Source organism: Pseudophryne corroboree, chromosome 1 (assembly GCF_028390025.1).
Source record: "Pseudophryne corroboree isolate aPseCor3 chromosome 1, aPseCor3.hap2, whole genome shotgun sequence".
NCBI lineage: Eukaryota > Metazoa > Chordata > Amphibia > Anura > Myobatrachidae > Pseudophryne > Pseudophryne corroboree.
The window spans coordinates 957,067,533-957,093,527 of record NC_086444.1 but is presented as its reverse complement, the minus strand read 5'-3'; positions in this window follow the sequence as shown (position 1 = coordinate 957,093,527).

The following is a 25,995-nucleotide window of genomic DNA, read 5'->3' as shown; positions in this document are numbered from 1 at the left end:
AAAATGTCTCAGTCGGCACCGCAGACGCCTGATGGTATTTGGTTCATGAAAATACATATCATCATGTCAGTAGATGTATAGCTTTCACAAGAGAAAACTATATGGGACTTACAGACGTGTGTGGTTGACCTTGTCAGCACCAACAAATCTGATTGGGTAAACATTGCATGATACTGTGATGCTTTTCAAAAGGCTATACCTGTATGTATAGATATATATGTATGGTACGGTTGCACAGATGTAGTAATATCTGTGGAGGGTGTATTATTTTTATTAGATACAGTATTTCCCTCAGACCACTCGGGGTCGCAAAGATGTTTTATTGCCCTGTTGCTACTCCCGGATATCGACACGAATAATCATTCTTATGTCGACCATAAAGTTTCCTGATTAGATCCACAAATCAGCGTTCAGTACATGTTTCACACACATTAAGAAAGTATTAACGTCACCAGGTATATATATATATATATATATGAGTTATATATATATATATACAGTGATATATGTGTGTATATATGTGCATATAAATGGGCAAATTTATATATATATATAAACTTTATAATGAATACTGAAGTAAAGTTATTCCTTTTCATGTGCTGGTCGCTCTGTTGAAATACTCTAGGTCAGCCGTGACAAGATGGCTTTGAATCCTCACGAGGAGGCCGAGTTTTATTCTTTTCCCGCCGTGGATAGAATAAAGTGAGAGTCAACCCCTGCCCAGCATGGGGCCCTGTCACAGAGGATCTTATACAGGAAGCTAAGTGATATTTTAATTATATATGTTGATTATACTTGCATTACATGCGCATGGGGGAGTGCTTGTATTCGGAAATGGTCGGTTACTTTGTCATCCGATATAATTACCCTGGGGAGAGATGGGATACTCCTTAAGTTGGGTCATATCTAGAACAAGGTAGCATACGGCCGGGGACTCTTGGGTTCGCGAGCCAAGTCAAGGGCGGTCTCGGTTGAGAGGGCGTTGTGGATACACTAAACAGTTGCTACTGCTGACTCCGAGATGAGATGGAGTCTCTTTCCTGGGGAAGTGAATCCTGGTTTGGTGATGGCTTTGTGAATATGCTCGCAGCGGATGCCACTGGTAAGTCTACTTTCGTGCCCTAGGTTACCTCACTAAGGTGAATGACGCATTCTTGTAGGATGCAGTCATTTCGACCGAAAGGATAAGGATTCCCCTTTTCTTTGCAGGAAAAGGAGGGTGAAAGGAGGTAAGAGGTCAGCTACCTTGTTCAGGTTCACAGGAGCAAAATTCATCCTATGTTTCTGCCAGGTCCACCGCAGGACATTGGGACTATCTTGCAGGAGCCCACACCAGTGGGTCCGCGTCTGAAACTCTTCAGTCAACACTGGAAAGGACATGAACCAGTCAGTTAAGGATAGCATCCCTAGGGGAACATACGGGAGTGGTCCAGGCGTTTCCCCTCAACAATTTTTTCAAATAGACCTTACAGAGTCTCCTCCGGACAGGGAGGTAGTATGTGACACAATACGAGCATTGTGTCAGGATCAGGTCATTGTCCGGCTGTCCCGGTCACAAAAAAAAAGAAGAAGCTGTTCTTCAAGCTTTTTTGTCTTTCCAAGACCGAACGGTTCGAGCCCTTTTGAATCCTATATCTGAAATCTCAAAATTTCTACTCGAGTTCCATGAGGGAATCTCTCATGGCAGGTTTCTCCACTCTGAAAAAGGAGACAGGAGGTCTAATTATGGTTTCTTCCGCGTTAGGCTTACATGAGGTTCCGATTCAGGATTGGCATTTCGCCAGAGTGATGGCGGTATGAGGGATTTTTCCTTCGAGAGTAAGGAGTCAGAAGTATTCGGTACTGGTTCGCTCTCCGGATTATGGAGAGATCATGAAGCAAAATGGTGAAAAACCTTGCATTCTCCCTGACAGTTCTCAGAACTTATCGGAATACCGGTTGGTCCCTGCAATGTTGGGGTCGGTTTGGCCAATATTATTTCTTCCAGTGGAAAGAGCTCTGAGGATTCAGAGGCTGGTCAGCCCTGCAACAATGTCAATCCATCAATACATTCAGTTACTTGAATGGGGTTGCAGCCTACGAGGCCATTCAGTGGCTAGCTTGCATGCCAGAGTTTTAGCAGACTTTGTTGGACGAGTGGTCCGGTTTCCACCTGGGATAATCATGATTTCAAGACCAGAATATCACTCCTGTGGCGATTCTCCCCAAGGACAGGTGTCAAGTTAGGATACTGGTCATCCCATTAACTGTCTAGAGATAAGGGCCGTTTATATCGGTTTTCTACAAACAAAAACCGTAGAGAAAATGGCAGAAACCAGAAAGATTTTCCGCTGAGCGACGAAAACGTCTACGCGTTCTGTCAGAGACGTTCGTTCCAAGAGTGGACAACTGGGAAGCAGTCTTCCTCGGCGGAGACGTTCTCCATTCAGGAGAGTGGAGTCTTCATCAAGCGGTTTTCATAGAAGTGACATGTTTTGCGGAATTCCGCATATAGACAAGATGGTGTCTCGCCTCGACAAGAAACTTCGGAGATTTTGTTCAGGGTCGAGGGTCCCTTAAATTAGTGGTGGACGCCCTAGTGACACCGTGGGTGTTTTCGGTCGGTCTATGTGTTCCCTCCACTTCCAATCTTTCCAAAGAGGCTAAAAGATCATAAGAAGAAAAAGGTTCAGGTGATCCTCGTTTTTCCAGACTATTCAAGGAGGGCTGGTATCCGGACCTTCAGGGATTACTCATAGGAGAGCCCTGCTCTATTCCTCTGTGAGAGGACCGGTTACAGCAAGGGGCGTGTGGGTTCCAAGGCTTACCGCGGGTTCCAGTGACGGCTTGGAGGTTGAACGCCGGATCCCAACCTGAAAGGGTATTCCCAGTGAAGTCATCCCTACTCTTCTTCAGGCAGAAAGAAGTAATGTTGAATCTTTACCACCAATTCTGGGGAAAGTATGTGTCTTGGTGTGAATCCAAGAAAGTTCCTACGGAAGAATTACAATTGGGTCGTTTTCTCCATTCCTTCCTTACAAGATCATGTGGATGCAGGTCTTAAGTTGGACTCGATTAACGTTCAGGTTCAGCCTTATTGGGTTTCTTCCAAAATCAATAGGCCTCTTTTCCAGAGGTTCACACTTTTGTAAAATGAGTGTTACGCATCCATCCTCCCTTGTGTCCTGTGGCATCATGGGATCTTAACGTGCATTGCAGTTCCTGCAATCTCATTGGTTGGACTTTTCAATACGGTTGAGTGGACATTCCTCACTTGGAAAGTGGTCATGTGGTTGGCCTTGTCATCCGCAAGGCGGTTGTCTAAATTAGCGGCTTTGTCTCACAAGAGCCCTATTTAATCTTCCATGAAGATAGAGCAGAGTTGACTACTCGTCAGCATTTTCTACCAAATCTGTGATATCATTGTTTCATATGAACCAACCTATTGTGGTGACGGTGGCCACTGCCGCCAGGGCGATATCGAGGTATCTCGATACAGTCTAAGTTTGTAAATTTATGTTGCCAAAATGGCTCAGATTAGAAAAACAGACGCTCTTTTTATCCTGTATGCTCCCAACAAGATTGGGGCTCCTACTTTCAAAGCGGACTATTGCATGCTCAGTCTGTGGTATGACTCCGCAGGCTCATTCAGCAGCTGGATTGCCATTACCGAGATCGGTGAAAGCCCATTCTACCAGAATGGTGGGCACGTTCTGGGCGGCTAACCATGGGGTCTTGGCTTGATTTGCCGAGCGGCTCCTTGATAGGGTTCAAACACCTTTACGAAGTTTTACAAGTTTGATACCCTGGTGGGTATGGACCTCATTTTTGGTCAATCGGTGCTGCAGAGTAATCCGCACTCTCCCGCCCGTTCTCGAGCTTTGGTATAATCCCCATGGTCCATTTGGTGTCCCCAGCATCCTCTAGGACGTATGAGAAAATAGGATTTTAATACTTACCGGTAAATTCTTTTCTCTTAGTCCGTAGAGGATGCTGGGCGCCCATCCCAGTGCGTACTGTATCTGCAGTTATTAGTTGAGTTACACACATGCTGTGTTTCTTTTTAGTCAGCCTATTGCTGATGTTTTTCCGTGGCATAGGTTATGCTATTATTGGTGATGTGTACACACAAGTTGTGTTCCGTTCTGGCAGCGTTTTGCTGTTTTTTTAGTCATGCCATCAGCTGGTATTCTCTTGAATGCCACGTTCTGCGGCATGCTGGAGGTGTGAGCTGGTATGATGCTCACCGTGTTTAACTGATAAATTCTTTCCTCGAAATGTCTGTCTCCCTGGGCACAGTTCTATAACTGGAGTCTGGAGGAGGGGCATAGAGGGAGGAGCCAGTTCACACCCCTTTTAAAGTCTTAAAGTGCCCATGTCTCCTGCGGATCCTGTCTATACCCCATGGTCCATTTGGAGTCCCCAGCATCCTCTACGGACTAAGAGAAATGGATTTACCGGTAGGTATTAAAATCCTATTTTTCCACCACACATTCCCATGTCATCTTTAAATTACGTTATCAAATACTGTACCTGCTGTTTTGTGGAAGAGCAATATAGTTAAACTGCAAGGATACAATTCCATGGAACTGTATTTGTCACAGTTAGCTACAGTATAAATCTTATGAGATTCCTATGGAGGAACATTATTAAATTAAATGACCAGTCCTAAGATTTGCTGGTGGTGTTGGGATATGAATGTTTTGCAAGCGACATAAACTTCAGATAGTTCTAGCTCTTTTATTGCTTTCATTGCCTACATACAGTAGTTGCTTGACTAGGCCTTGTACTCATTTACTATATCAGGTGGGAATAGTTAATCTAATCATTTTGTCTAATGTATTTAAGGTATATGTCTCTCTGGATGGCCATCTAACTTTCAGAATGAACCTCTAGAGGAGTGTAAGGATTTTACTATGTTAAAGTATAATAGGTAACCATGTTCTGTAGCTACAACCAGTAATTCCTAGTAGATGATCTAGAGTCTGTGATTTCAGTTTATTTAGTACCCAGAAAGGAAGGAATACAGTACATGTCATTTGCACTGGTTTTCTTGCATATTCTTCTTCTTCATCAGTTTCCCTGCAGTGTACTAAAACTCAGCCCCAGGGTGTTTTTTCAGTGTACTTGTGTAGGCCTTTCTTGTAATACAGCATTAGTAGACAAACCGTCATGGGAAATTACCTTACCTGTCTTTAGTTGATGTTTGTTGGTGCGCACCACCCTCCCCCCGACACTCATTACCATGTCATTTCACTTTTCTACTCAACTGAGGTCCAGAGAGTTCCAGTTGACTGGCAAATTAATACGGTGAAGCAAGAATGCTATGACTTACTCTGCAGGTATTTTCAACCAGGTCCCCCATAAGGTAAAGGAAGGTTGTCCTAGAGGATGAGATCTCAACTAAACAAAGTACGTACATTTATTGGTGGTTCAGCCATAAAGAGGCACATAACTCACAATATGGGCAAATATCTGCATTTAGGCGCCTGTTCAGCATGCTACGCAATTGTGCTGAAATCGCTATTAGGCGATTTCAGCACATGTGCACATGAGCGCATGCCGATGCATGCATGTGCAAGGTCTTAAACTGCGACTGCATGCAGTCTAAGTCATGTTGGGGTGATAAAGGGGTGTCAATGTTGGCATCCATGCACTGTTTGGGGGGCGCGGTCCAGGCCATTTGCGGGCCAGCCGAGGCATCTGCGTGACATAACACAGAGCTGCCATGACCCAAAAGATGGCGGCCCTCTGTCTGTATAGCGATGTGTGCTCGCATTTTGCCAGAGGGGCAGAACCTGTGCTGTGCGCAACCCCCCCCCCCTCAATTGTGGAGAAGTTAGTTGTAACTTTGTGATTCTTTTTTCACAAACCTACAACTCATGCCGAATCGTGCCCTTAGTTACAAAATGCAGAGTGGAAGCCATTACAACAGACTTGCATTCAGCCACAGATAGCTCATTTAAAACATATTATCCCTACATGTTTCCTTGTTGTGGTAAAATCATATATCATAAGGTCCAGAAACATTTAATGCTATAATTTTAATACACAGAAATTGTGCAGCTACATGAGTGACTAAATTAATTAATAAATACTTGAGAAAATGTGCTTAATATATATGGACACTTGCCTACATAAAGGTCTGAAATATTTCAATCAATGTCAATTAGTTTTTGATGAAGCCCTTAAGAGAAACATGTCAGATGGCAGAAAGGATCCCCAATGAATTAGACAAATTCTATGACCTTTTTGTTTTTAATTTATCATGAGAGTTGTTTGTTCAGTGATAGTCATAAAAAGTTCCATACAGGCACAAAACAGATGTAGAACATTCTTGGAATAGTTAATACCATTTGTATTTATTTTGTATAATGCTAATTGTTTTTATTATTACATTTTACGTTTTACTTGGTGAGTGTTGTCCCTCCCCAACCCCTGCCCCCCTCCCTCCCCGCATCATCTTCACAGAGTGAACCAAAGAAATTATGCTTATCTGGAGGTAGGACTCCCCAATCAGGTTAAATATACACTTCAATGTATGTATTATGCAGTGGGTCAGTTTATGTTTGCATACTGTGTTAAACCACTTTTATGTGCTGAGATTTTTGTTAAGGTGTATGTACTGTATGTATGTGTAACACTTTATAATGCCCAATAACTGCTCAGATCCTTGTCATTCCAAAATAAATGCACAATGAATATATAACAACAGCTATATTTAATTAGCAGTACTAAAAGAAACAAAATATTACAATGAATCCTGACCGGTCCAACAATAGCTAAACACAGGGTAGAAGGACCTAATGTTCATCTCACAAAACAGAAGTAAACAGAGCACTTACAGTACATTCACCGGTTTTAGTGTTTTTAATTTCAACAGTCCTGCAAGTCTGCTGCCCAGGTAGTGAGAGACAGACTAGCAAATTGGATTGCATTTTATTTATTTATTACCAAGGTGCTAATTAACTGGTGGATTTACCAGACAGAAGTTAGGAACCTGGGGCACATAGTACATAGCTCTCATGAATAACTTTCCCAGTGCTTTTGACACACACATATATATATATACTGTGTATATATATATATATATATATATATATATATATATCCAAACCAACAGCGGCACTCAATGGGGAACTTCAAATAATCAATTAACAGGAGACAACACTCTGTAGACAGTTAACGTTTCAGTTATATTTACCATACCTTTATACCTTCACCCAACTTCATGCACAATTGCAACAGGTTCGACAGGTCAGCGGGGATGGATGATGTCACTGGATCACATAGTGTGCGGCGCACTCCCCCCCCACCCCCACCCATCATCACACCGGTAACCTGGGTTACAGATCAACAATAATGTGAAAAAATCTTTCACCACAACATGGGGAGCAAAGTGGGCAATCGCATCAAAATTGTAACATACAATGAAGACCAATCCATACTGATCACCGAGTTAACATTACTTGAAACAATACATATGCACAGTGTATTTACAGAAATATAGAACCTCATTTGATAAAACAGTTTAAACTGAATTGTTCATTGAGTCCGCCTGGGACTATAGTATTGAGGTTGTGAATCCACCTTGCCTCTCGTTGCAATAAAGCTCTATTTCTGTCACCACCCCTCATATTTTCAGGTTGTTGGTCAATTATTTTATATTTCAAAGATGACAGGTTATGTTTGAATTTTTTAATATGATGGGCAACAGGCTGGGCTTGACAATTGTTCTCAAGAGCTGCATGATGTAGATAGGAGCACACAAGAGCATCTAATAAAATACCGTATTTTTCGGACCATAAGACGCACTTTTTCTCCCCAAAAATGTGGGGGGAAAAGTATGTGCGTCTTATGGAGCGAATAAGACGTTTGCGGGTAGCGGGTAGTGGCGGCGGCCGGCGGGTAGCAGAGGCTGGCGGGTAGCGGCGGGTCCTGGATGCTACTGCTGTGCCGTCATCAGCAGAGCGTCATGTAACTCCCCCGCTCCCTCATACCTCCTCCCTTCTGTCGGGTAGCGGCGGCCGGCGGGTAGCGGCGGGTCCTGGATGCTGCTGCTGCTTCTGTGCCGTCATAAGCAGAGCGGCCACATCTCAGCAGCAGAGCCGGCATCAGGTGACTCCCCCACTCGCCCCCACCTCCTCCCTACCTCCTCCCTTCTCAGGAGACGCAGGGAACCACTGGTACTGTCAGTGTGTGTGTGTATGCTGGCTCTGATGTGTGTGTGTCTGTGTGTTCTGGCTCTGACAGAAGGCTGCATTGTATTGAGTCTGAGAAATCACAGAAATAGCTCTTAGAAGTCAGAATATTTTTTTTTCCAGTTTTCCTACTCTAAAAACTAGGTGCGTCTTATGGTCCGGTGCGTCTAATGGTCCGAAAAATACGGTAAATGACATGGGTACTTGTGCAGAACAAAATCATATCTATTTTAATGAATTTACCCGAATGTGGGTGTGAGAACCCATCTCAATAAAGCTGCACATTGTGCAGCTGATGCATTTATAGCACCCTGGTTTTTTGGATAAGAATGTTTGTGGCAGAGCAGTTTTTTTGTCCCTAAATGTCAATAAAGGCAATAAAGTGTTGCTTTTAAACATTCCCAGCTCCTTATCCGACATAATAAGACAGAGTGAGCATTTTGGTGGAGGGAGACAAGGCAATAGCAGATCACCTAAATGATTATTTTTGCTCAGTATTTACTACAGAAGGAGAAGGGAAGGGGCCACAGTTAAGTTGCAAGGACATTCATAAAAATAAGGTAGACGAAAGTACATTTATAGAGGAGAAGGTCCTAACAGAACTTTCAAAACTAAAAGTGGATAAATCAATGAGGCTAGATGGGATACACCCAAGGATACTAAAAGAGCTAAAAGATGTGCTGGTGACACCTTTAACAGAATTATTTAACCAGTCACTAAATACAGGTGTCATTCCAGAGGACTGGAAAAGAGTAAATGTAGTTCCACTTCACAAAAGTGGAAGCAATGAAGAAGCAAGTAACTACAGACCAGTAAGCCTTACATCCATAGTAGGGAAAGTAATGGAAAAAAATATTAAAAGAAAGAGTTGTGGAATATCTTAAATCAAACAACTTACAGGATCCAAAACAGGATGGATTTACTGGTGGGAGATCATGCCAAACAAATCTTATTGACTTTTCTGACTCTGTGACGAAAATAATAGATCAAGGGGGAGCTGTAGATGTAGCATATCTAGACTTTAGTAAGGCATTTGACACTGTCCCACATTGCAGACTTCTAAATAAACTTGAAAGCGTGGGGGTTGATTACAAAACAGTTAAATGGATAAGAACCTGATTGCAGGATAGAAAACAGACCTTTGTAGTAAATGGAGTGCAATCTATGGAGGGAAATGTTACCAGTGGAGTACTCCAGGGATCTGTACTTGGACCAGTTCTCTTTAATATCTTTGTTGGTGACATTGCAAATGGTATTGAAGGGAAAGTATGCCTTTTTGCAGATGATACAAAGATATGCAACAGGGTAGACACACCAGGAGGGGTAAAACAAATTATTGATGACCTAGGTAGGCTTGAGAAATGGTCAAGAACGTGGCAACTACAGTTTAATGCTAAAAAATGCAAAATCATGCACTTGGGTCTCAAAAACCCAAAGGCTAAATATAGTATCAAGGGTACTATAATGGAAACTACTGAGGAGGAAAGGGATTTAGGAGTCACTATTTCAAGTGACTTAAAGGCAGGAAAGCAATGCAGCAAAGCAATGAGAAAGGCAAGTCAGATGCTTGGTTGCATAGGGAGAGGAACCAGTAGTAGGAAAAAAGAAGTAATAATTAGAGATGAGCGAGGTTCGGTTTTACTCGGTTTTACTCGGTTTTACTCGGTTCTCAAAACGGCATCTTATTGGCTATCCAAAACACGTGACATCCGTGAGCCAATAAGATGCCGTTTTGAGAACCGAGTAAAACCGAGTAAAACCGAGTAAAACCGAATCCGCTCATCACTAGTAATAATGCCACTGTATAGGTCTTTGGTACGGCCCCATCTGCAATACTGTGTCCAGTTGTGGAGACCATATCTACAGAAGGATATAAATACATTAGAGAGTGTACAGAGAAGGGCAACTAAAATGGTGCATGGCCTACATCACAAAACTTACCCGGAAAGGCTAAAAGATCTTAACATGTATAGTATGGAGGAGAGAAGGGAAATTAGGGACATGATACAAACTTTCAAATATAGCAAGGGTCTTAACAAACTTCAGGAGGGAAACATTCTTCAAAGGAAGATAAGTATTAGAACTCGAGGACACTGAAACTGGAGGGAGGCAGGTTCAGGGGAAATGTAAGGAAAAATTACTTCACAGAAAGGGTAGTGGATAAGTGGAATAGCCTCCCATCAGAGGTGTTAGAGGCTAAGACTGTAGAGCAATTTAAACATGCTTGGGATAAGCATATGAACATCCTTACAAAGAATTAAGGTTCAAAAAGGGTTGAGATTACCTACAAGATAAAAAAAAGGGGCAGACTAGATGGGCCAAGTGGTTCTTATCTGACGTCAAATTCTATGTTTCTATGTAATGATGGCCCAAGTGTCTCTGGTGATTTTAAGAATCTCCCTGCCAAATGGGGTATTCTTCTGTACAAATGGTATCTTATTATCCATTGCCTGTAGTTTATCCTGGGACCCTTGTAGGGTTTCAATTCTGCTCATCCCCAGTACCTTTGCTTTTGCTTTCATCAACTCTGACCATTTATAACCTTGTGCTTAAAATCTCAGGGCCATGTTATTGATTTCAGATTCAGTGTTGGTAATACTGTCTGAAATCCTATGTACCCTCAAAAACTGTGAAAATGGCAAGCTGTATTTAGTGGACGGTGGATGAAAGCTAGAGGCATGCAGGAGTGTATTTCTATCTGTGGGTTTTTTAAACAAATTTGTATGTAGGACCCCATCAAGTATTGAGATCTTCACTTCCAAATAGTTAACCTTCACATTGCTAACTAGCTGTAAACTTGATGATAGCATCTAGGTTATTGACACGAGTAGGGCCCTTTTGAAATTCTTCCTCCTGACCTTGCCAAATGAAAAACAGGTCATCTATGTACCTGACAAAAAATATGATTTTACTAGCAATATCCTGATCTGAAAAAAACAAATATTTTTAATTTCAAACATAAAGCAATTAGCAAAGGCAGGAGAGACACGGCTACCCATTGCGCATCATTGAAACTGTTCAAAGTACTTGCTGTTAAACAAAAAATAATTTCTAATCAATGTTAAATGCAACAACCTGAAAAAGAATTATAGGTTTGGGCTATCATACAGTGCACTGCTGGAGAGTAGACATCTGGCAGCCTCCACGCCCCTCCCATGTGGGATATTGGTGTAGAGGCTTACCACATCTAATGTACACAGAAGACATTCAGCAGATAATCTTGGTAAGTTCCATAGTTTGTTAATCAAACTACTCATATCTTTTAAGTATGTGGTTGTGCTTGAATTACAAGTTGGAAATAATGGTCCAGATTTTGTGACACATTATAATAAACGGAATCCTGATCCGCAATTATTGGTCTCCCCAGTGGATACCGGGCATCTTTGTGGCTTTTGGGGATTGTATAAAACACTGGTGCTACTAGGTGTTTCTGTAATAGGGCACACTGAACATCTGGAGAGATAACATTATCTTGGACAGCTTGATCTAGGATCACCTTGAGAGCATTATTATATTTTTCTGTGGGATCCGCAGTCAAAAGTTTATATACCAAAATGTCCAAAAGTTGAAGATAAGCTTCTTTTTTATATTGGACCAGATCTAGAACAATAATGCCCCCACGCTTATCCGCTGGGTGTATAACAATACTGCAATCCTTGCTTAAAGTCGCCAGGGCTTCATATTCACCTTTAGTTAAATTATCCCTTAGGCTTGTGCTTTGTCAATTCTGTAACAATACTGTATTGAAGCATTTTAACAAGGCATTATTAGTGACGGGATCAAAACGAGAAGATTTTTTGAGCGTAGTGGGTACCTCCGATCTGGGTGTAGTTAGTGGCTGATTGGCGAAGTGCTCCTTTAATCTCAACCTTCTATTTACATTGAAGGAATCAACCTTCCACTGATACTCATTGAATCTATTCACAGGTATAAAGGGAAGTCCTTTATTCAACACTGACAGCTCACCCAATGTCAGTGTTCTGTCAGACAAGTTAAACACTATGTTGTTTTCTTCCCCTTTGTTGCTTTTTTGCAGATTCTTTTGTGCTGTTTGCTGCACCTGGTCTATTGTCTTTTTTTGCACCGCGCATATCATGGGTTTTCACCCCTAAAGGGGGCTTTCCCACATTGGTGCTACTTAACATCTCATTGTCACTGGGTGAAGTATAGTCACCACTTGATGATTCTGTACCTGACATCTGACGTGTTCTTTGTCTGATTTTCTGGCAAAAGTAGGGTTTACCATCCGGGTTGTTAACCCAAGTATAGACCCGTCCTTCTTGGTAGTTCTTTTGGACAGTAGTCAGCTTCTGTCTCTTAAATTTGACCAATTCCTGTCCATAAGACTCCAACTTTGTGGTCAACTTGTCGATCCATTTGTTATCACTATCCGCTTTCAATGTCACCAGATGTTTCAAAAACTGTAATCATACTGTATTCTTCACCAAGCCCATTTCTCTAGCTGATTACTCTATAACTAAGAGGATCAGATCGAGACTACATTTGTTAAAAATGCCAATCCACTTACGGCAAAATTCAACATTGTATTTACCAATATTAGGCATGTTGTGGATTCTAAACCCCCTAGGTATCTGGCGGTTATGGTGGTAGTCCGACAACTTAACAACGTGCAGGAAAAAATCTATTTGTTTCTTCTGTAGTTGTAATAACTTCAAATACAATTGGTCATTGCTCTCAGACCCACCGGAGATAGCTAAATCCTCCGTAAACCTTATGTTCTCCGCATCTGCATCTGAGAAGGACCAAGTTTCACAAGCAGCCACATCTATATGATGGTATCCACTCTGCTCTACTGGTTCACCACTTAAAGACATGGTGATAGACCATGAATCAGTCCTTAGTGAAAATTAGACGTGCATGCAAGTTACTGAATGGAAGTATACTGATCCACTAAGCCTGTTGTGATTGTGCACAAGGTTGTGTGAAGGTATAAAGGTGTGTTTTTCTGTATGTACATTTAGTTCTGATGAAAGTTAAATATAACTGAAACATTAACTATCTACAGAGCGTTATTTCCTGTTTTATTGATTATTTGAAGTTCCCCATTGAGTGCCGCTGCTGGTTTGGATGTACATGCTATTTGGCTGGAGGGCACCAGGGCAATACGGGCAAGGTTTTGGAGTGCCAGTATCAAGTCCTATATATATATATATATATATATATATATATATATATATATAAATACAAGATTCCCAAGTGCACTATGGGGGTAATTCCAAGTTGATCGCAGCAGGATTTTTGCTAGCAATTGGGCAAAACCATGTGCACTGCAGGGGAGGCAGATATAACATGTGCAGAGAGAGTTAGATTTGGGTGGGATGTGTTCAGTCTGCAATCTGATTTGCAGTGTAAAAATAAAGCAGCCAGTATTTACCCTGCACAGAAACAAAATAACCCACCCAAATCTAACTCTCTCTGCACATGTTATATCTGCCTCCCCTGTAGTGCACATGGTTTTGCCCAATTGCTATCAAAAATCCTGCTGCGATCAACTTGGAATTTCCCCCTATATTCATTAAATATTTATTTTTCAAATCTTCCAAAATGTACCCAATAGGTATGGACTGTAGATTGGAGAATTATTAAAAAGATTGTTTTCCCAGGATCCTGAAACAGATATCCCTTTACCAGAAACTCACCCAAACAAAAGGCAAAAAGGCCAATTAGTACCAATTATTAGTTTATTAACACAATTTTTGACATACACATTAAAATGTTGTACAGGAATAAAATTTGTGTATCAATGAGAAATACCCAGAATGTGTCTCTGGCAAGTTAGATCCTTTAAACTAATAAATTAAATCTATAAGCACATACCTTAGTATGTCTTTTTCTTTCTAGAAAACCAATCAGGATTTTTAATCACAAAAACTTGTGATGAAGCTCATCAGTAATGACCATATAAATGTCCTTGAAAACACCTAAAAAAGGTTAAAGGACAAAATATGTATTATAAATCTAACTAATACAAATGGTTAGAAAGAGTGTCTAACTCCATAAACACATACAGTGCCTTGCTAAACTATTCACCCCCTTGGCTTTTTACCTATTTTGTTACATTACAACCTATGATTTATTTTTTTTATCTGAATTTTATGTGATGGATCTGCACAAAATAATCTAAGTTGGTGAAGTGAAATGAGAAAAAATAATATAATTTTTTTTATAAATAAAAATTTGAAAATTGGCATGTGCATATGTATTCACCCCCTTTGCTATGCAGCCCTCAAAAGTTCTGGTGCAACCAATTATCTTCAGAAATCACATAATTAGTGAAATGAAGTCCACCTGTGTGCAATCTAAGTATCACATGATCTGTCAGTATAAACACAACTTTTCTGAAAGGCCCCAGAGGCTGCAACACCACCAAGCAAGAGGCGTCACACCATGAAGACCAAGGAGCTCTCCAAACAAGTCAGGGACAAAGTTGTTGAGACGTCAGGGTTGGGTTATAAAAAAATATCCAAATCTTTGATGATCCCCCAGAACACCATCAAATCCATCATCTTCAAATGGAAAGAACATGTTATCACAACAAACCTGCCAAGAGAGCTGGCCTCCAAAACTCACAGACCGGGCAAGGAGGGCATTAATCAGAGAGACAGCAAAGAGACCAAAGGTAACCCTGAAGGAGCTGCAGAGTTCCACACCAGAGATTGGTGTATCTGCGAATATGACCAATAAGCCATACACTCCATAGAGCTGGGCTGTATGGAAGAGTGTCCAGAAAAAAGCCATTACTTAGTGTTAAAAATAAGAAGGCACATTTTGAGTTTGCCAAAAGGCATCTGGATGACTCCTCAAATGTATGGAGGAAGGTGCTCTGGTCAGATGAGACTAAAATTGAACTTTTCAGCCACCAAGGAAAACGCTATGTCTGTTGCAAATCCAACACATCCCATCACACCAAGAACACCATCCCCACAGTGAAACATGGTGGTGGCAGCATCATGCTGTGTGGATGTTTTTTAGCAGCAGGGACTGGTAAATTGTTTCGAGTTGAAGGAAAGATGGATGGTGCTAAATACAGGGATATTCTTGAGCAAAACCTGTTTCAGTCTGCCTGTTATTTGAAACTGGGATAGAGATTGTCACGATCCGGGTATCTGGATGCCATTTCTTACCTATCAGATGCCTCCTAAGGCTGGCTCAGCGCTCCAGGACCGGATCCCATCTGTTATCCTGATGTGCACATTCCCGCATCCTCTTCTGTCTCTCTGGACGCAGTCACAGTAACGCCTTATACATCTGGCATGGCGTCTCCCGCGGCCTCCGCCGCCGTCCCTGAGCTTCTGCATTCAGAGTGGCGATTACGTCAGCCGCGGCCTCCGCTGTGTCCGCGTGGTCGGATGTGCATCTGTCAGCCTGGCGTCTCCTGTCTCCGGTGGCCGGCGCCGCCATTACTGTTTTCCAGACCACATGGATTACAATCCAAACTTCCCTCCAAGTGTCTGCATGGGCGCAGCCATCTTGGATTCTGTCAGCTGATCATTCCTACCAATCCGTTGTCAGTATTATTAATTTGCATAATTGCCTAGCCAATGCCTTCCTTGCTGCAGGTATAAATAGGTTGTGCCTGAGCAAGGAAGGCGTCAGTGCTTTGGTTGTCAAACCTAGTTCCAGTTTGTCTCTCTTCTGTGAATGTCTTTCAGGTTCCAGCTCCTGTCTCCAGACTTCTGCTATAAAGACCCGCACCAGCATTCCATCTGCGGTGTAGCCTGACTCTCCGATCCATTCTGGACTCACCTGTTTCCAGCTACAACATCACCTGCTTCCAGCTCAGCTTCCAGCAGTGTACAGCTTCTCTTAAAGGGCCGGTGTCCTTTCTGCAGTTTACCACTCTCCACCGGTATTATTATTTCTCCGCTCTCAAATTCTACATTTCATCTACATTGCATCGCTCTCAAGCTTTATTTATTGTTTAACTGGTTCCAGCCAGTATCCACTCCGTACCAACACCTGTCTGGTTCTAACCAGTACCCACAGCAGCATTTTATCTACAGCAGTCCAGCTTTCCCTGGAACACCAGCTGGTACGACCCTGGGCTTTCTTCATAGCTACAGTTGAGCCTGGTAAGGACTTTCCAACTTGCAGATAATAAGAACTGTCTCATACCATCAGAGCTCTGTGGCCCCTGCCACCCTGTAGTACCCAGGAACTGTATTATTATTTCTCTGCTGATTTTTATGTTACTTTTTACTGCTACTGTGATGCATGGAGTTTGTCATAAATAAATATCATTGACTTTTACTCAAGTTGTCGTGGTCACGCCTCCGGGCGGTTTTCTCTTCATGTTACTTACATGTCCAGGGGTCTGATACAACCTCCCAGGTTCCGGTACATCTCAGCCCCTACAACTGAGGCTGCCTTCCGTCAGCTCAGGCCCTCAGTTGTGACAGTAAGCACTGACCAAATGAGTCCAGCCGGAGACCAGGATCAAGCGGCCAGGCCGATGCAAGAACTGGCAGCCCGACTTGAACATCAGGAGGCTGCACAGGGCCACATCATCCGCTGTCTCCAGGATTTCTCTACTCGGCTGGATGGGATTCAGACAACTCTCCATGGATCAGGCGCATCTGGGGCGTCAACCACAGTGACTCCAACTATAACCCCACCCACCTTACCCGTTTCTGCTCCACGTCTTCATCTTCCAACGCCAGCAAAATTTGACGGATCTCCAAGATTCTGCAGGGGATTTCTCAACCAGTGTGAGATTCAGTTTGAGCTACAACTTGGCAATTTTCCCAGTGACCGTACAAAAATTGCCTACATCATCTCACTTCTCAGTGGCTCAGCCCTTGACTGGGCATCACCGTTATGGGAGAGGTCCGACACCCTGCTATCTTCTTACACTGCATTCGTGTCAACATTCAGGCGCATCTTCGACGAGCCAGGCCGGGTAACTTCAGCTTCGTCTGAGATTCTCCGTTTACGCCAGGGATCACATACTGTAGGACAATATTTTATACAGTTCCAGATCCTGGCATCTGAACTGGCATGGAACGACGAGGCCCTGTATGCTGCATTCTGGCATGGTTTATCCGAGCGTATTAAAGATGAGTTAGCTACCAGAGACTTACCCTCCAAGTTAGATGAGCTAATCTCACTTTGTACAAAAGTTGACTTACGTTTCAGAGAGAGAGCAACTGAGCGTGGAAGATCATCTGCTCCAAAATCTTCTGCTCCTCCTCGCCAACTGTCACCAACTAAAGATGAACCCATGCAAATTGGTCGTTCCCGTTTAACTCCTGCTGAGCGCCGAAGACGTCTCTCTGAGTCTCTCTGTCTGTATTGTGCAGCCCCGTCTCACACTATTCATGCCTGTCCCAAACGTCCGGGAAACTTCAAATCCTAGCTCGCCAAGGAGAGGGCCGGCTAGGAGTAATGATCTCCTCTCCATCTCCTCAAGATTGTAATCTCCCAGTCTCGCTTCAAGTTGCTCAACGTTATCAGAACGTCATTGCCCTCCTGGATTCCGGAGCAGCTGGGAACTTTATTACCGAAGCCTATGTTAAACGGTGGTCCCTACTCACCGAGAGACTTCCTTCCTCCTTTTCCTTAACTGCCGTGGATGGCAGTAAAATTTTTGATACAGTTATTGCTCTAAGGACTCTACCAGTTCGTCTGAGAGTGGGAGTTCTTCATTCCGAACTTATTTCACTTTTAGTGATTCCAAGAGCCACACATCCTGTGGTCCTGGGCCTTCCATGGCTCCGTCTTCACAATCCTACAATTGATTGGACGACTATGCAAATCCTGGCATGGGGTCCCTCCTGTGCTGAGACATGTTTGTTTTAAGTGTTGCCTGTCTGTTCTTCCTCCCCCAGGTCGTCTGATGTTCCACCTCCTCCATATCAAGATTTCACGGATGTGTTCAGTAAAGCTTCTGCTGATATCCTTCCTCCTCAAAGAGAATGGGACTGCCCGATTGATCTCGTTCCAGGGAAGGTTCCACCTCGAGGCCGAACTTATCCGTTGTCTCTGCCCGAGACGCATTCTATGGAGGAATACATTAAAGAGAACCTAGCAAAGGGGTTCATTCGACCTTCTTCTTCTCCAGCCGGCGCAGGCTTCTTTTTTGTAAAAAAGAAAGATGGTGGTCTGCGGCCGTGCATCGACTACAGAGGTTTGAACGACATTACCATCAAGAACCGCTATCCTTTACCCCTGATTACTGAGCTCTTTGACAGAGTTAGCGGAGCTACCATCTTTACAAAGCTGGACTTGAGAGGTGCATACAATCTCATCCGGATCCGTGAGGGTGACGAGTGGAAGACCGCATTTAACACCCGTGACGGACATTATGAGTACCTCGTCATGCCCTTCGGATTGAGCAATGCTCCAGCTGTCTTCCAGCATTTCGTCAATGAGATCTTCAGAGACATTCTATACCGTCATGTCGTGGTCTATCTAGATGATATCCTCATTTTTGCCAACAATTTAGAGGAACATCGTTTTTGGGTAAAGGAGGTTCTGTCCCGTCTCCGTGTCAATCATCTCTATTGCAAATTAGAGAAATGCGTCTTTGAAGTCAAGTCCATTCCGTTTCTAGGGTACATTGTGTCCGGTTCCGGACTAGAGATGGATCCTGAGAAACTACAAGCAATCCAGAATTGGCCGGTACCCTTAACCCTCAAAGGGGTCCAGAGGTTCTTAGGGTTCGCCAATTATTACCGAAAGTTTATACGAGACTTTTCCACCATTGTGGCGCCTATTACTGCTTTCACCAAGAAGGGTGCTAACCCATCCAAGTGGTCTGAAGAAGCCATGCAAGCTTTTCATCTTTTAAAACAGAGGTTCATCTCTGCGCCTGTCCTGAAACAGCCTGACATCGACTCTCCTTTCATCCTAGAGGTGGATGCCTCCTCCGTTGGAGTAGGAGCGGTGTTATCTCAGAGGGCTAAAGATGGCCATTTACATCCTTGCAGTTTCTTCTCACGGAAGTTCTCCCCAGCGGAGCGCAACTATGCCATTGGCGACCAGGAGTTGCTAGCCATCAAGCTCGCTCTAGAGGAGTGGAGATATCTGTTGGAGGGAGCTTCTCATTCAATCACCATCCTTACAGACCACAAGAACCTTCTATATCTGAAAGGCGCACAATGTCTCAACCCTCGTCAGGCCAGATGGGCACTTTTCTTTTCCAGGTTCGACTTTAAACTCCAGTTCTGTCCGGGCTCTCAGAATCGCAAGGCCGATGCCCTTTCCCGCTCATGGGAGCAAGAAAATGAGTCAGAGTCTTCAGACAAGCATCCTATTATAAGTCCGTTGGCATTCTCCACGGTAGGGATGGACTCTACGCCCCCATCAGGGAAAAGTTTTGTGAAGCCGACACTAAGGAAGAAGCTCATGCATTGGGCCCATGCTTCCTGCTTTGCCGGACATACAGGTATCCAAAAAACCCTGGAGTTTATCTCTAGGTCCTATTGGTGGCCAACTCTGAAAAAGGATGTTTTGGAGTTTATTGCATCTTGCCCAAAGTGTGCTCAACATAAAGTATCCCGCCAGTCGCCTGCGGGGCAACTGGTTCCACTATCTGTTCCCCGTCGACCATGGACCCATTTGTCGATGGATTTTATTACAGATTTGCCCATGTGCAACAAGTTTAATACCATCTCGGTGGTAGTTGACCGGTTCACCAAGATGGCACACTTCATTCCTCTCACCGGTCTTCCGTCAGCTTCCAAGTTGGCTCAAGTATTCATACAAGAGATCTTTCGACTCCACGGTCTTCCAGAAGAAATTATCTCAGATCGAGGAGTTCAATTCACAGCCAAATTCTGGCGAAGTTTATGTCAAGCCCTCCAAGTCAAGCTAAAGTTTTCCACGGCTTACCATCCTCAGACCAATGGTCAAACTGAGAGGGTGAATCAGGACTTGGAGTCCTTCCTCCGCATCTATGTGTCCTCCTCTCAAGATGACTGGGTTCAATTACTTCCCTGGGCCGAGTTCTGTCATAACAACCAGTATCATTCTTCATCTTCTTCAACACCATTCTTCACCAACTTTGGATTCCACCCTAAAGTCCCTGAGTTCCAACCGCTTCCAGCAACTTCTGTTCCCGCAGTGGATATCACCTTGCATCAGTTTGCCAATATCTGGAAGAGCGTACGATCAGCTCTGCTCAAGGCATCGTTCAGGTACAAGAAGTTTGCGGATAAGAAGCGTCGAGCAGTTCCTGCTCTCAAGGTGGGTGATCGGGTATGGTTATCCACGAAGAATTTGAGGTTAAGAGTTCCCAGTATGAAGTTTGCACCTCGCTACATCGGTCCTTTTAAAATTGATCAAGTCATCAATCCTGTTGCTTACAGACTCCAGTTGCCTCCCTTCTTAAAGATACCCAGGACATTCCATGTTTCCCTGTTGAAACCGCTAATCTTGAATCGGTTTCATTCCTCACTTCCTCCAACTACGAAAGTCCAAACTCAACGAGGCGTTGAGTATGAAGTAGCCAAGATCCTGGACTCACGTCACCGTTACGGTCAACTTCAGTATCTTATTGACTGGAAGGGTTATGGCCCTGAGGAACGTTCATGGACCAATGCTTCTGATGTCCATGCTCCTGCCTTGGTCCGGAGATTCCATTCCAAGTTTCCTCAAAAGCCAAAGAAGTGTCCTGGGGCCACTCCTAAAGGGGGGGGGTGCTGTCACGATCCGGGTATCTGGACGCCATTTCTTACCTATCAGATGCCTCCTAAGGCTGGCTCAGCGCTCCAGGACCGGATCCCATCTGTTATCCTGATGTGCACATTCCCGCATCCTCTTCTGTCTCTCTGGACGCAGTCACAGTAACGCCTTATACATCTGGCATGGCGTCTCCCGCGGCCTCCGCCGCCGTCCCTGAGCTTCTGCATTCAGAGTGGCGATTACGTCAGCCGCGGCCTCCGCTGTGTCCGCGTGGTCGGATGTGCATCTGTCAGCCTGGCGTCTCCTGTCTCCGGTGGCCGGCGCCGCCATTACTGTTTTCCAGACCACATGGATTACAATCCAAACTTCCCTCCAAGTGTCTGCATGGGCGCAGCCATCTTGGATTCTGTCAGCTGATCATTCCTATCAATCCGTTGTCAGTATTATTAATTTGCATAATTGCCTAGCCAATGCCTTCCTTGCTGCAGGTATAAATAGGTTGTGCCTGAGCAAGGAAGGCGTCAGTGCTTTGGTTGTCAAACCTAGTTCCAGTTTGTCTCTCTTCTGTGAATGTCTTTCAGGTTCCAGCTCCTGTCTCCAGACTTCTGCTATAGAGACCCGCACCAGCATTCCATCTGCGGTGTAGCCTGACTCTCCGATCCATTCTGGACTCACCTGTTTCCAGCTACAACATCACCTGCTTCCAGCTCAGCTTCCAGCAGTGTACAGCTTCTCTTAAAGGGCCGGTGTCCTTTCTGCAGTTTACCACTCTCCACCGGTATTATTATTTCTCCGCTCTCAAATTCTACATTTCATCTACATTGCATCGCTCTCAAGCTTTATTTATTGTTTAACTGGTTCCAGCCAGTATCCACTCCGTGCCAACACCTGTCTGGTTCTAACCAGTACCCACAGCAGCATTTTATCTACAGCAGTCCAGCTTTCCCTGGAACACCAGCTGGTACGACCCTGGGCTTTCTTCATAGCTACAGTTGAGCCTGGTAAGGACTTTCCAACTTGCAGATAATAAGAACTGTCTCATACCACCAGAGCTCTGTGGCCCCTGCCACCCTGTAGTACCCAGGAACTGTATTATTATTTCTCTGCTGATTTTTATGTTACTTTTTACTGCTACTGTGATGCATGGAGTTTGTCATAAATAAATATCATTGACTTTTACTCAAGTTGTCGTGGTCACGCCTCCGGGCAGTTTTCTCTTCATGTTACTTACATGTCCAGGGGTCTGATACAACCTCCCAGGTTCCGGTACATCTCAGCCCCTACAACTGAGGCTGCCTTCCGTCAGCTCAGGCCCTCAGTTGTGACAGAGATTCACCTTCCAGCAGGACATTGACCCGAAGCATACTGCTAAAGCAACACTTAAGTGGTTTAAGGGGAAACATTTAAAAGTGTTGGAATGGCCTAGTCAAAACACAGATCTCAATCCAAATGAGAATCTGTGGTCAGACTTGAAGATTGCGGTTCACAAGTAGAAACCATCCAACATAAAGGAGCTGGAGCAGTTTTGCCTTGAGGAGTGGGCAAAAATCCCAGTGGCAAGATGTGGCAAGCTCATAGAGACTTATCCAAAGCGACTTGCAGCTGTAATTGCAGCAAAAGGAGATCTACAAGTTCTGACTTTAGGGGGGTGAATAATTATGCACGCTGAAGTTTTCTGTTATTTTATCCTATTTGTTGTTTGCTTCACAATAAAAAAAAAATCTTAAAAGTTGTAGGCATGTTCTGTGAAAGAAATGGTGCATTTTAATGATCCAATGATCCATTTTAATTCCAGGTTGTGAGGCAACAAAACATGAAAAATGCAAAGGGGGGTGAAAGTGAGGCACTGTATCTGCATATGCTAGAGGACTTTAAATCCAACTCACTTAGATGCAAAATATGTCATTTGCAAAGTTTTATCTGAAAAAAGGGGTTTATACAAAAAAAAATCTTAAACTAATAGCATGGTGTGTGTCAGCCATCATGGACCAAAATAAAAAAAAAAACATATATACCATAGTAGTACAATAGAAGTTAAAATAAATGTGTTGACAATGGAAACCTCCACAGTGAGATTAACAAATAGATCTTCATGATGGCTGACACACCCCATGCTATTAGTTTAAGATTTTTTTTTGTATAAACCCCTTTTTTCAGATAAAACTTTGCACATGAGATTTTTTCCATCTATGTGGGTTGGATATAAAGTCCTCTAGCATATGCAGGTATGTGTTTATGGAGTTAGACACTCTTTATAACAGTTTGTGTTAGTTAGATTTATAATACATATTTTGTCCTTTAACCTTCTTAGGTGTTTTCAAGGACATTTATACGGTCATTACTGAGGAGCTTCATCACAAGTTTTTGTGATTAAAAATCCTGATTGGTTTTCTAGAAAAAAAATACATACTAAGGTATGTGCTAATAGATTGAATTTATTAGTTTAATGCCTCTTCTTGTTATTGAGACCAACAAAAGAGTATGTCTTTTGTCCTAGGTAGCTGTATGACCATTGGTTTACACAAACTTCAGCTCCATCTTTTGGTCCTGCCCTCTGTTGGTAGGTGTTTATTACTAAACATCCACTCTTCTCTTCATTATATCAAGTTTTAACTATTAAGGAAATATAATTTCTCACCTCTAAAGAAGTACCCCTGTTGAAGTTGATAAGATGAAACATGTATGGTCTGTCAGCTATGAGTTATCAATCCAGATTGTGAAGATTCTCTATTTTGAGCTCACACCTTGCTAAGGTGAGTGCGAATCTAACTTGCCAGAGATACATTCTGGATATTTCTCATTGATACACAAATTTTATTCCTGTACAATATTTTTAATGTGTATGTCAAAAATTGTGTTAAGAAACCAATAATTGGTACTAATTGGCCTTTTTGCCTTTTGTTTGGGTGATTTTCTGGTAAGGTGATATTGGTTTCAGGATCCTGGGAAACAGTCTTTTTAAGAATTCTCCAATCTACAGTCCATACCTATTGGGTCCATTTTGGAAGAGTTGAAGAATAAATGTTCAATGAATATAGCGCACTTCGCACTTGGGAATCTTGTTGTTTTCTATGTGTATTTGAGATTTTACAACAGAGATCTTTCCTGTAGTGCTGCTCTTGTTTGTGCGCAAGAGAAGGATATTTTTTTAATTATATATATATATATATATATATATATGTTTTAAATGTTTATGATTTTTATTAATTACTGTGTATATGATAGTGATGAGCGGGTTCGGTTCGTCGGAATCCGAACCCCCCGAAATTCACCTTTTTTTACACGGTTCCGAGCAGACTCGGATCCTCCCGCCTTGCTCGGTTAACCCGAGCGCGCCCGAACGTCATCATCCCGCGGTCGGATTCTCGCAAGATTCGGATTCTATATAAGGAGCCGCGCGTCCCCGCCATTTTTCACTCGTGCATTGGAGATGATCGTGAGAGGACGTGTCTGGTGTCCTCTCAGTTTCTATGTTCAGTGTGCTGCAAATATCTGTGCTCAGTGTGCTGCAAATGCAAATATCTACGTTCTCTGCCTGAAAAATTCTCCATATCTGTGCTCAGTGTGCTGCAAATATCTGTGCTCAGTGTGCTAATTGCTTTATTGTGGGGACTGGGGACCAGCAGTATTATATAGTAGGAGGACAGTGCAGAGTTTTGCTGACCAGTGACCACCAGTATTATACGTTCTCTGCCTGAAAAACGCTCCATATCTGTGCTGCATTGTAGTATATAGTAGGAGGACAGTGCAGAATTTTGCTGACCACCAGTATAACTATATATATATAGCAGTACGGTACAGTAGTCCACTGCTCTACCTCTGTGTCGTCAAGTATACTATCCCATCCATACCTGTGGTGCATTTCAGTTTTGCACAGTTTGCTAACCACCAGTATATAATATATAGCAGTACGGTACAGTATGCAACTGCTCTACCTACCTCTGTGTCGTCAAGTATACTATCCATCCATACCTGTGGTGCATTTCAGTTTTGCAGTTTGCTGACCACCAGTATATAATATATAGCAGTACGGTACAGTAGGCCACTGCTCTACCTACCTCTGTGTCGTCAAGTATACTATCCAAACATACCTGTGATGCATTTCAGTTTTGCACAGTTTGCTGACCACCAGTATATAATACATAGCAGTACGGTACAGTAGGCCACTGCTCTACCTACCTCTGTGTCGTCAAGTATACTATCCATCCATACCTGTGGTGCATTTCAGTTTTGCAGTTTGCTGACCACCAGTATATAATATATAGCAGTACGGTACAGTAGGCCACTGCTATACCTACCTCTGTGTCGTCAAGTATACTATCCATCCATACCTGTGGTGCATTTCAGTTTTGCACAGTTTGCTGACCACCAGTATATAATATATAGCAGTACGATACAGTAGGCCACTGCTCTACCTACCTCTGTGTCATCAAGTATACTATCCATCCATACCTGTGGTGCATTTCAGTTTTGCACAGTTTGCTGACCACAAGTATATAATATATAGCAGTAGGGTACAGTAGGCCACTGCTCTACCTACCTCTGTGTCGTCAAGTATACTAACCATACCTGTGGTGCATTTCAGTTTTGCACATTTTGCTGACCACCAGTTTATATAATATATAGCAGTACGGTACAGTAGGCCACTGCTCTACCTACCTCTGTGTCGTCAAGTATACTATCCATCCATACCTGTGGTGCATTTCAGTTTTGCACAGTTTGCTGACCACCAGTATATATAATAAATAGCAGTACGGTACAGTAGGCCACTGCTCTACCTACCTCTGTGTCGTCAAGTATACTATCCATCCATACCTGTGGTGCATTTCAGTTTTGCAGTTTGCTGACCACCAGTATATAATATATAGCAGTACGGTACAGTAGGCCACTGCTCTACCTACCTCTGTGTCGTCAAGTATACTATCCATCCATACCTGTGGTGCATTTCAGTTTTGCACAGTTTGCTAACCACCAGTATATATAATATATAGCAGTACGGTACAGTAGGCCACTGCTCTACCTACCTCTGTGTCGTCAAGTATACTATCCATCCATACCTGTGATGCATTTCAGTTTTGCACAGTTTGCTGACCACCAGTATATAATATATAACAGTACGGTACAGTATGCCACTGCTCTACCTACCTCTGTGTCGTCAAGTATACTATCC